Source organism: Malaya genurostris, chromosome 2 (assembly GCF_030247185.1).
Source record: "Malaya genurostris strain Urasoe2022 chromosome 2, Malgen_1.1, whole genome shotgun sequence".
In the NCBI taxonomy this organism is placed as follows: Eukaryota; Metazoa; Arthropoda; class Insecta; order Diptera; family Culicidae; genus Malaya; species Malaya genurostris.
Genome location: NC_080571.1, coordinates 102098470 through 102111063, shown reverse-complemented (window position 1 = coordinate 102111063; position 12594 = coordinate 102098470). Strand labels below are relative to the sequence as shown.

Sequence of the window (12594 nt, the reverse complement as noted above, 5' to 3'; positions counted from 1 at the left end):
CATGTTTGAGGTGGTTCTGAAATTCAAGATGGTGACCTCCGGTTTATCGATATTCCTTGAAAACCTTTACAATATGGGTATTTTTGGAAAGTATTTAATAAACAGATGTCCTCAAACTAAGTTTTGTGTCATCTCGAATATAACATCCTCCGGTTTATCGATATGCCTTAAAAACCCTTATAACAAAGAAATTTCCGGATCATATTGGATACCAATAAACGATATTTGAGCTCGTTTCAAAATTCAATGAGGTAACTTCCGGTATAGTGTTTTCAAGGAATACCAAATTCAATGAATACATCAAAAATTTCAAAAAAATACTAATAAAACGCCTTCAATGAATACATCAAAAATTTCAAAAAAATACTAATACTTGCCTACTTTTCAATCTCGTTCCGAAAGTACCCATATTTTAAGGGGTTTCAAGGAATACAAACTAACCGTAAATCGCCATCTTGTATTTAAAAACCACCTCAAACATCGTTTTCAGACATCTACTCATCAATCCCGTTCCGAAAATATCCATATTGTAAGGGTTTTCAAGGAATATCAACAAACCGGAAGTTGCCATCATGAATTTCAGAACTACCTCAAACATCGTTTTCTGACACCTATTCATCAATCCCGTTCCGAAAATATCCATATTGTATGGGTTTTCAAGAAATATCAACAAACCGGAAGTCGCCATCTTGAATTTAAGAACTACCTCAAACATCGTTTTCTGACATCTACTCATCAATCCCGTTCCGAAAATATCCATATTGTAAGGGTTTTCAAGGAATATCAACAAACCGGAAGTTGCCATCATGAATTTCAGAACTACCTCAAACATCGTTTTCTGACACCTATTCATCAATTCCGTTCTGAAGATACCGAAGATAGATATTGTTAGGGGTTCTAAGCAGCCTCAATAACCCGGAAGCCGCCATCTTGGCTTTTGAAACGAGCCCAAACATCATTTTCTTGCAGTTACTCTTCACATTCGTTCCGAAAATAGCCATATGATGCGCGGGTTCCACATTCATTACAGAAAACTTTTTTACGAAGTAAATTCCAAATAACGTAAACTTTTTTCACGAACCAAATCCCAAATAACGTAATCCCATTGAACCTTTCTAAGCAACTTCGGAACTCGTGTGTCGACTTCAGCCGCCACTCACTCTCTGCTCTGGCGTGTAATAGTAGAACTAGGCTCCATCACATCATAGCCAAACACGCTTCCTAAGTGCACTAGCGTTCGTTACGCGGCATCCAGCGGCAGAATATTTTATTTTCAATTGTAAGTATCGGTCAAACATAAATACAATAACGCACCGTGTTTTTAGTGTAAATAAAAAAACTGCTGAATATTTACTTTTTAATGGATATATACTCATTATTCAACTGAAAAACAGATTAGGACTTTCAACATTTGTTATCTAGCACTTGTAGGCAATTTCTTGCAAACGTTTTTCGTTAAATGCAACACAGACATATTAGTGACCAATTTTGACACTTCCTTGATGCATATTTCACTTTTCATCCAAGCAGTTGTGAGTAGAAGGGCTACGAAATCCTACTGCAACCACAAATTGCTGGCCAGGTCATAGATTTGTTATCGAAATTTTCAACTTAAAGCGATACTTGCCCCAATTGCACCGTATTCCTTTTTTTAACCCCGTTTAGTTCGGTTTCGGTGTATTCATATTGTAAGGGTTTTCAAAAAATATCAATCAACCGGAAGTCATAATTTTAGATTTCCAAAATACCTCAATCCAAAATACCTTTTTCCGGAATCTACTCTTAAAGCCCGTTTCAAAAATACCCATATTGTAGTAGTTTCCATGGAAAATAAATGAACCGGAAATCGTTTCCATTGTATGCCGAAAACCTCTTTCTACGAAGTAGGTTCGTAAAAAAAATTTACATCATTTGGGATTTGGTTCGTAAAAAGACTTACGTATAAAGAGGTAACGTAAAAAAATTTTTCGTAAATGGAGGTTTGGGTGCATCAATAAAAATTTGATTGTTTTCTTTGGAAACTGCATCTAATAAATGTTTCTTATTTAATATAAGAATAAGTTATACCAGTCAATTGTTCGAGCCCTGAGCTAACACCAGTGCATAATAGTTTAAGTTAAACTGTTATACCACTTACCAATGCAAAATAAACCTCTAAGCAACGTAAATTTATTGCTATTTTCAAAAAAAATTGTTTTGCGCCGTGTTTACTAACGCACACTTCACGTTACGAACACGAGTTCAACATAAACTGTTATGCACTAACGAGTGTAATACTATGTTCACACTATGAGTTAAAACATGTTATAACTCCGATTTCATGTTTTAAGCGAAATAACATGTTCTATTTTTGCGTTATTTCATATTCATAAACGTCACATTAAAACATGTTTTCCCGAAGTAACATGATATAATTGTCATTAAAGCACAACCCTGCTAGCATTTTCCTTCACTTTTCGACTATGTCAATTGACAAGTTGTTCAACAACAGCAGTTTTCCATCAAAGTAGCCATGTAATCATAATAAAACAAAACTGAAAACTGGTACCAACGTTGCCAGGTATACCTATTTCTCGGTATTTATACAGATTTTTGACCTTTATATCACAATACAGATATGTTCTCCCAAAATATCGATAATTCACGGATCACACAGATAAGTACCGATTTTGATTTTTAGCTTGAATATACATGAGAAAAGGTTGTCGTGGGACCTTTTTTTCGCTAACCTTTTCTACTACTTATGTAGAAGAGATATTGATACCGATATGATACAGATAGATTTTTGCGTCGACTACATATTTTTGGAAAAATGACCTGGCAACGCAGATAGGTACAACCATTTTTCTTAGTGTGAACAGTGCGGTTTTAACTTTATATTACTATCGTTAAAACATGTTATTTTCGGCCAGTGTGAACATAGTATAAGACAAAATATAATCAAATGCCTGTATACTGTTGACGTTGGTATGTTTTTAGAATCAGCTTTCTTCACGTTTCGCCTTCGGCTCACCAGTGCTTAATATATAGCATCTCGGTGCAATATCCAAAAACTAGTTACATAAATAGTGTAAACTTTGCGTCTGCTTAGCGGTTCAAATTGAACTGTTAGACGGAGATGGCAGTTCTATTTGAACTGCTTTAAGCACTGATGAGCCGAAGGCGAAACGTGAAGAAAGCTGAAATAAAATATGTGCTTTTCTGTACAAACCCAAAATACCCCTAAATGTTCATGTTTTTAGAATGCCCGATCGGTTTATAATGACTTCTTCTTGGAAAACATTTTCGAACAATTCACGGATTTCGAGTTACGGAAACGGATACGTTAACTGTTATTTTCCCACTGTCCTTTCGCCGAATAAGTCATTTCACCGAAACAGTTATCTTAGAGCAATTGCATGTGGAATCGATTGACTGTTGGCACGACCTCCTTCGAATTGCATGAAACTTTACATGTGTGTTCGTTTTAGCAAATGAAGTACTTTTCACTGGTCCAGAGATTTTTTTCACTCAAGACTAATTTTAGAAATGGGCCCATGTATTTTAGCCACATTATTTTCAAACAATTATAACTAGAAATCTATAGCTTCTACAAAAAATACGTTAAACAAGAAATTGTGGGTAATCAATTCTACTTTTAATAAAAAATCTACCGATTTTTCGTAAAATAAAATTTATATTCCAAAGTAGCAGTTATTTCACCGTACGATTTGTTAATTTGTATATCACAAAAAACGTCTAGTTACAAGGAAACTAATGAATGTTTTGAAAAGTTTAACGAGGAAAAACTTTTTAACAATTTTCGAAAAACGATGTTTAATAGGAATAAATGTATTTTAGCAATGAAAGATTATTCTCCAAGCTACGTTCAATGAAAAAGCTTATATAAAATCGATATTTTATGAGTATACGCCCTTTTCGCCTTTCTCATATAGAAAGGTTATACAATCACTGTGAAAATCGACTTTTGAACCGAATGTCATATACCATTCGACTCAGCTCGACGAACTGAGAAAATGTTTGTGTGTGTAAGTATGTATTATGTGTGTATGTGACAAATAATGTCACTCGATTTTCTCAGAGATGGCTGAACCGATTTTCACAAACTTAGATTCAAACGAAAGATCCTATGGTCATATTGCTCGCTATTGAATTTTATTTTTATCCAACTTCCGGTTTTGGAATTACAAGGCAATATGTTCAAATCTATAAGAAAATGCGCACTCAATTTTCTCGGAAATATCTTAACCGATTTACACAAGCTAAGAAGCAAATAAAAGGTCTTGGAATTCTTCAAAAAGTCCTTGCAAAGTTGATCCAAATTCGACTTCCTGTACCGGTATTATAGTGCGATTAGTGAAAATCTTCATTTTTTCACAAACGATGGCGAAACGAGGTGCACATTTTTATAAAACTTACTGCTAAATTCACCTAGTTGGCAGATCTTGTTAGTAAGTGAATATATTAAACTACTTTGGGACTACTAGTCCTCGGTTTCCGCTTTCGAAAGTTCCGATAATAGTGAAGACAAAAATCCAAAAACGGAACTCACTTCGATTTCTCAGCAACGGTTGAACCGATTTTCACATACACTGAGGTTATTTTTTATGCGGTCTTTTTTATGCGGTTTTTTCAACGCGACTTTTGTTATGCAAATTTTCAGAGTTATGAGGTTTTTTTTATGCGAAGTTTCAGAGTTATGCGGTTTCCCTTCTGCGGTTTTTTTTATGTGAAATTTCAGAGTTATGCGGTTTTTGTTATGCGATGTTTCAGAGTTATGCGTTTTTTATGTGAATTTTCAGAGTTATGCGGTTTTTTTATGCGCTTTTTTATGCGGTACGTAAATTCGAAGTCTTTCTCCAGTGTATCATAATTCAAATTAAAGCTCTCAAGGTCTTAAAAGATACTGTGCAATTTCATCCAGACCCGACTTCCGGTTCCAAAATAATAGGGCAATGAGTATCTAAACTTTCAAACTGTCATACGAAATGATACAAAATCGATACGCATCGTTACGTACGTTACGTTACGAAAGAAAAAAACATACCCGCCTCGCACACAGCGTGCTCTGTTCAATTTTATATAGCGTGCAGAGTTACCACGTTTAAATTTATATACTCAAATAAGAAAAAAGTGAAAAATGAAAAATGCACCCAGATGAACATAGTAAAGAAAGACGTAGTCCTACGCAAAAAAAAAACCGTTTGAATCCACCTAGTGGTGTAATGATGCCATTCTCGTATCAATCATACTATTATATATAATACATTCTTTAAAATAATATTCCTCGATTCTTGAAATAATAACCAAAATAGGTTTTTTTGGACCATCTTCTGAGAAAAACTATCAATTGAAGTAGATTTGAGGTCGACTTAGAAATTGTTTTACGAGTTTTCGTCCGTTTCAGTGTAAAATTTTTAACACTTCACCCTGTATTTCCGTAACCGCAAGTCGGATCCGGAAAAAATTCCATGGGACCGCAGGACCTTTCATTTGAAACTAAGTTTGTGAAAAGTTAGAGCATGTTTTTTATTTCTATTTTGTTGCACATTTTACCCTATAACTCCGGAACCGGAAGTCAGATCCAACTGAAATTCAGGAATTTAGTATGTGGCCTAAAGAGCTTTCATTTGAATCTAAGTTTGTAAAAATCGGTTTAGCCAAGTTCTCCGAAAAAAGTTGGTGCACTTATTTCCACAATTTCTTGCACATTTTACCCCATAATTCCGGAACCGGAAGTCGGATCTAAAAAATAATAAGGAACTTTGTATGGGACCTGTTGCACTCGCAACTGAACTGAATAAGTCTTTTTCTGGAACCGTGAACCTTTATTGCTGATATCAGTTACAAAACCTGAAAACTAAATTCATTGCATATAATTCAATAACTGATTTTTATTCTCACATTTGGTACATTCAGTCCAATCTAGTTCAATATCGTTGTCTTGCAAAGAAGCAAAAGCTCGGCGCTCAGGCCCAAGATTTCTACTTCGATTCACTTCAAAACTTGACCAAACATTCTTGAAATGTTTCATTATAATAAATTATAAAAGAATATGATTTTTTGAAAATCTTTGACCCTGGAGTGACAGTAGTTTCCACTTTTAACAACCACCAAAAATTTCAAAAATTAAAAAAAAACTACAAGGATCAGCCCCATTAGGTTGTTCGAGCCATTGATGTGGAACAAGGCAACCAAAATTTCTAATGATCTACAATCAAACAGTTCAATCAATCGTCACACTTTTGAATTCTCAAATGAATGAGAGTCTGTTTAGATTGAACTTTATTAGGAACCAAAACCGAACACGCGAACCCAGAATATAGACTTTATTTGTCGTGATTTGTATTTGTTTTGTAGCCGACAAAATTAAACCAATAGCCCATTATGTATGCAATTATATGTTTGTACACGATTCGGATATCGATATTTATGCTTCTCTTCGCCAAGTTTTGTTTGCAAGCAGTTATTTTTATAGCGTTTCTCTACCATTACAACCATTCTGCGATTTCGGTTGAAGCGAGTTTCTTATTATCAATCGAGTTCATCTTATATAAATTGGAAATTAATCTAATGCACTCCAAATTTACCCTGGGGTAGTTGTCATTTTCTCAGGCGAAACGACATAACATGGAATTGCATCCGAACTTGCATACCGATTAAAGCTTCAAATCGTTTTATGGCACTTTTTGTCTTGCTGTCTAGCAATAACCTACCCCTAGCATGCTACTCATTGGACTGAAACGTTAGCTATAATTTTGCTTATATTTATAGATTCGCGTGTTTCCTGCAGCTGCGCTTTAGCATCGATTGACCAATCAGAGCGATGCTTTCCCTTTGATATATCGCTATGGCAGGGAAATCCAGTATGCCGGAGATTTTTTGCAGACAAAATAGGACACTGCTAGCTATTAATAAACATTCCAATGATATACAATTAAAAATACATGGCTATGAACATTCAAATCAAGGCGTAGAAATATTTCCAATCAAATAGTGACATGATATTAATAATTGATACAAAATTGACTGAGCTGTAATTGTTCAAAACCTGACCACATTTCTACATGTATTTTTCTTGAGTTTCTAGTTTGCACCCCTATATAGAAAACAAAAATGTGTTCCACATTAAAATCAAACAGAAACGTTGGGGTCTAGAAAAACTTCTACTCTAACTATGCTGCGTTCATTTATTCTCTTCTGATTAGTGATACAGTGGAAACCGCAAATCATGATTTTTAAGAAGCGTCTTCAAAATACCTGTTCACCGACTTATTTTACAATATTTTTAAATGAAAAAATAACAAAAAGGTTGTTCGAATGATGCTTTCTATCATGCAAAACATTGGAATTTATTTTGTTGAACGATAATTCTGGAAATAAATATCAAAAATTATGATTTTTTTTCATCGTTTAGACCCTGCTCCTCTCCCCCTTAATGTAAGTTATAGAATAGTTACCTAACTTATAGCAATAAAATGAAGTATTGGATTTCCCTGTTTTTAATTAACGACCGGAGATTGAATTATTGCCAATGTTATGCAATCACTGTGAGAACCGACTTTTGAACCGAGACCCGGAGGGCCGAGGTTCATATACTATTCGACAGTACCCATTGCATCGCTGGTATATGAAATTCATATTATATAGGATATATATACTTCTGAACCAGCAACATAATATATGCTTTGTGAATAACTTTTTATTATTACTATTATAATCATAATTATACCGGCTGCAAAAATTTTAGCCGGTGTAAGTTTTCGTTCTCTTTACCGCGTGTACGAAATCGAACACAGCACGCTTTGTGTCACGTTTGTAGAGGCGGTGTTATTGAGAGTAATAAGTCCAACTCAGACGAAACAATGCACCTTACCTTCGCAGTTTCAGTTATCTGATTACTTGTTGCCATAGGACAAAATCGACGAATTTATTTATTTTAACAATAACATTGAATTCTAATTTTTAATTCCATGACACAAACAAACACAAACAGTGTTAGGTATCACCTCATATTAACACGTTCACTGCAACGTACATAAAAAACTAACGCCAATCTATGAGTTATATTGTACTCTGAATGACAATCAACTTGTTTATACATTTCACATCATCTGGCGGACCGGAGGCTTTATTACGAATCTTTTCCCAAAGAATACGGTTCTACTTGCCTAATGAAGGTGTGTCTGTGGTGGTACTCCATATTTGCTGAATAAATGAAAAATCATGGATGAAAATATGTTAAATCACCCATTTCAATGCTCGGGGAAATTATTACTTGTCAATATTTTCAATGAATCATAAAATCTAATGAGTTGGGAAAGTTTTCACAATTGCTTTCGTCTATCATTGATGCCGCACGCAACAAACCAGTTCGCTACAACAGGACCACACATAAAACACAGAATCGACACGTTTTATTTGTAAACAAAAGATCGCTATCAGTGGGCATTGTTTCATTTTCGGGCTCCATGTGTGTAGTGCTGAGATTATTGGAAAAGTACTTCGTGTTTCACCGGAATGAATGATTTTGATTGCAGTCTTATTGCAAATCATCAATGGAAATGAGCTACAATTGCACTGATGACGGAAATGCATCTTGTTACTGAAAAAATTCGCACGTCTCAGTTACACTTGGATTTCATCGCGCTGCAACCGATAGAGAAACCTCAACAATGCTCCGTGCACCGTAATTGCACGTGATCAATTGTGTTAAGATGATTTCGTCCGATTGAGAACATTATTTCGTGAAACTTTCTGGTTGAGATGAATATGAATCGTTACATTGATGTTTTTGTATTATCAGAACCAATCTTACACAACCTAGTCTCATATACATTTTGCAGATGTGGAGTTCTATAAACTCTCAATAGTGCTTCCGCTACTCCTGCTACCGATCCATTGGTTGGTGCATATTGATTTTTACTTTATACACGTTTTGTCCTGTTCTTTTGATGGATTCCGACCCGCTGTTAGTGATCTTCTGCTACATGTTTCTCAAATTGTCGTTCTTACTATCCAGATAGCCATCATTCACCGATATGGGAATAAATTTTTGAATTCATAAGTTCACTAGGAGCGAAAAGCACTCTTTCTGGTTAATTGATTTAGGCCATATAGAAATACATATAACGGTGGGCTTTTTAAGTAAATCAAACCCTTTGATACTTATAGCAAATACGAGATCAATACATGTATATCCAACCGTAGTAGCTTGTGAAGGAACAGATTTCATATCCAATTTCCTATAGTTGTTTATGAAATCAATGAATTCAATTAATACATGTATCTTGTTTTGAGACATATATATTAAAATCCCCCACAACTATTCTCGGCGTATTTTGATGAGAATATAAAAATGAGGCGTACTTGATTTCTTAATCCACATAGAAACATGAAATATATATAGAAGAACACTTTTTAAACAAATGTGGATTTTTTGTTAAGAAATTATTTCCTTTCACAACATTTGAATCTGAATCTGTATATGTCGCAACCCTGTTTCGCACGGCATATTTCGAAACGACACCCTTACTAGTATAAATATGTATTCTACATCAATACTTTCATTTTTGCATTGTCGTCATAACTGAATGTGACGACGCAAACTATTTCAACTTCCTTTTTAATGAATCTGATGCTTTTTGTAGGAAATGGAGAAAATTCAATTCATTTTTTATGATGATCTGTGGGTCTGAAAAGTGCCTTGAATTGTCATGACCAATAGGATCTGCATTCAATGTTGCTCGAATATCAAAAATACAACGAATGTCAATGATCATCGCTCGCTTTCTTTCGCCTTTGTTCGATAATCGTTCTGATATTCGGACTTGTCCGTATATTCGGGCGCGAACGAAGCCGACGCTGCTTCGTTACTTGCACGAATATCTATTCCTTGCAGTTGTTATTCGCATTGGACATACCCCCGAATGACTTAAAGCGAATATCGAACGAATATTCATACAGCGACCATCGCCAAACCTAATTCGCGATGATCGTTCGTGCTGTCTTTGAAACATGCAAATTAAGATGTTTCCCCCCGCACTCTTACCATAGTCTTATGTGTATGTGATGAACCATATTCCAGCATTCTCCCATTGCTGCTACCCAACGAGATAAGATGAATTTATTAGATGAAGAATGCTTCGCGAAGAAAGAAAACCAACGATCTTCGCCGTGACGCTATTCGATTCTACTCGAAGAATAAAATAAATGAACGAATGACAAACGAATGTATAAAACGAACATGCACGATGTATACCAGCAGCGAAGAATGTATTAGTATATTCGGGTTCTCTACGATTATTGCTTATTCCTTTTGCACCCTTCTCTCTTTCGAGCAGTGAATAGTTCAACGTTGTTCGAGACTGGCATATTCGAAGGCAGTATAATCACAGCGAGGATGCGTGAATTAATTAGTTACACGAAGAATATTTGCAACATTGTCTGCATTTAGATCTGAGATTGTTCTTGGCGTATACACTCGGTAAACTCATGTGTATCGGATGAACCTCCGTTTACGAACACTTTTTATACGTTACGTCTTTTTACGTAACTCTTTTTACGAACCAAATCCCAAATAACGTAAACTTTTTCTACGGACCTACTTCGTAAAAAGAGGATTTGGCATACATCGAAAGAGACTCCGACTCATTTATGTTCCATGGAAACTACTACAATATGGGTATTTTTGAAACGGGTTTAAGGAGTAGATTCTGGAAAATGATGTTTGAGGTATTTTAATAATCCAAGATGGCGATTTCCGGTTGATTGATATTCCTCGAAAATACTTACAATATAGGTATTTTCGGAACGGGGTTGATGGGTAGATGTCGAAAAAGATGTTTGAGGTGGTTCTGAAATTCAAGATGGTGACTTCCGGTTTATTGATATTGCTTAAAACCCTAACAAAATGGGTATTTTCGGAACGGAATTGAAGAGTAGATGTCGGAAAACGATATTTGAGGTGGTTCTGAAATAAAAGATGGCGACTTCCGGTTGATTGATATTCCTTGAAAACCCTTGCAATGTGGGTATTTTCGGAACGGGGTTGATGAGTAGATGTCGGAAAACGACGTTTGATGTGATTTTAAAATTCAAGATGGCGACTTCCGGTTTATCGATATTCCTTGGAAACCTTTACAATATGGGTATTTTTGGAAAGTATTTAATAGACAGATGCCGCAAAACTATGTTTGGTGTCGTCTCAAATTCCAATACACTAAGGTCTTTTTTATGCGGTTTTTTATGCGACTTTTTTTATACGAATTTTCAGAGTTATGCGATTTTTTTTATGCGAAGTTCCAGAGTTATGCGGTTTTATCTTATGCGATTTTTCAGAGTTATGCGGTTTCCTTTCTGCGGTTTTTTTATGCGAAGTTTCAGAGTTATGAGGATTTTTTATGCAAAGTTTCAGAGTTATGCGTTTTTTTTATGAGAATTTTCAGAGCTATGCGGTTTTTTTATGCGTTTTTTATATGCGGTACTTAAATTACGCATATGCGGTACTTAAATTACGCATATGCGGTACTTAAACTACGCATAAAATGGACTTTAGTGTATAACATCCTCCGGTTTATCGATATGCCTTAAAAACCCTTAAAACGAAAAAATTTCCGAAACATATTGGATATCAATAAACGATGTTTGAGCTGATTTCTAAATTCAATGAGGTGACTTCCGGTATAGTGTTTTTAAGGAATACCAAATTCAAGGAATACGGCAAAAACTTAAAAAAACATACTAATAAACTGGAAGTCACTGTTTTGCATTTTAAATATCGTTTTCCGATATTTAAGGTGGTTTTGAAATACAAAACAGTACGATACTTTTCAATCTCTTTTCGAAAGTACCCATATTGTAAGGGTTTTCAAGGAATATCATCAGACCGGAAGTCGCCATCTTGAATTTCAGAACTACCTCAAACATTGTTTTCCGACATCTACTCATCAATTCCGTTCCAAAGATGCCCATATTGTAAGGGGTTTTAGGCAATCTCAATGAACCGGAAGCCGCCATCTTGGATTTTGAAACGAGCCCAAACACCATTTTCTTGCAGAGTAATCTTCACATCTGTTCCAAAAATAGCCATATGATGCGCGGTTTCCACATTCATTACACAAAACTTTTTTTATGATGTAAATTCTAAATAACGTAAACTTTTTTTACGAACCAAATCCCAAATGACGTAAACTTTTTTAACGAACTACCTCTTTTCACGAACCCCGTTTAGTTCGTAAATGGAGGTTTCGGTGTATTTGACTCGGAATTCATTGTGATTTTCAATTGGATTCCAAAAAAGATGAAACAATCCATTTCGGGCGGAATCAGTAGGTGAACTCACAATGAATTCCTACTCAAATCCCGGACAACTCAACTGAGCAGCGCTCCCATGACGACTGTCGACTTCCACTGGTAGGTTTTTTTTGTGTGCAAATGTTGCACATATTCTTCGTGTAACTAATTCATTCATCGATCTTCGTCGCGAATCCCATTACTTACGCACGTCTCGAACAACGTTGAACTATTCACTGCACGAAAGAGAACGGTGAAAATAAATAAGCAATAATCGTAGAGAACCCGAATGTACTAATA

At 35.3% G+C, this 12594-nt stretch overlaps 1 protein-coding gene across 1 annotated transcript in view; it reads left to right on the top strand.

The window, feature by feature from the left end:
- Positions 1-12594, top strand: part of LOC131428729 (uncharacterized) — a 38810-nt gene that overhangs the window by 22305 nt on the left and 3911 nt on the right. The window lies entirely within an intron of this gene.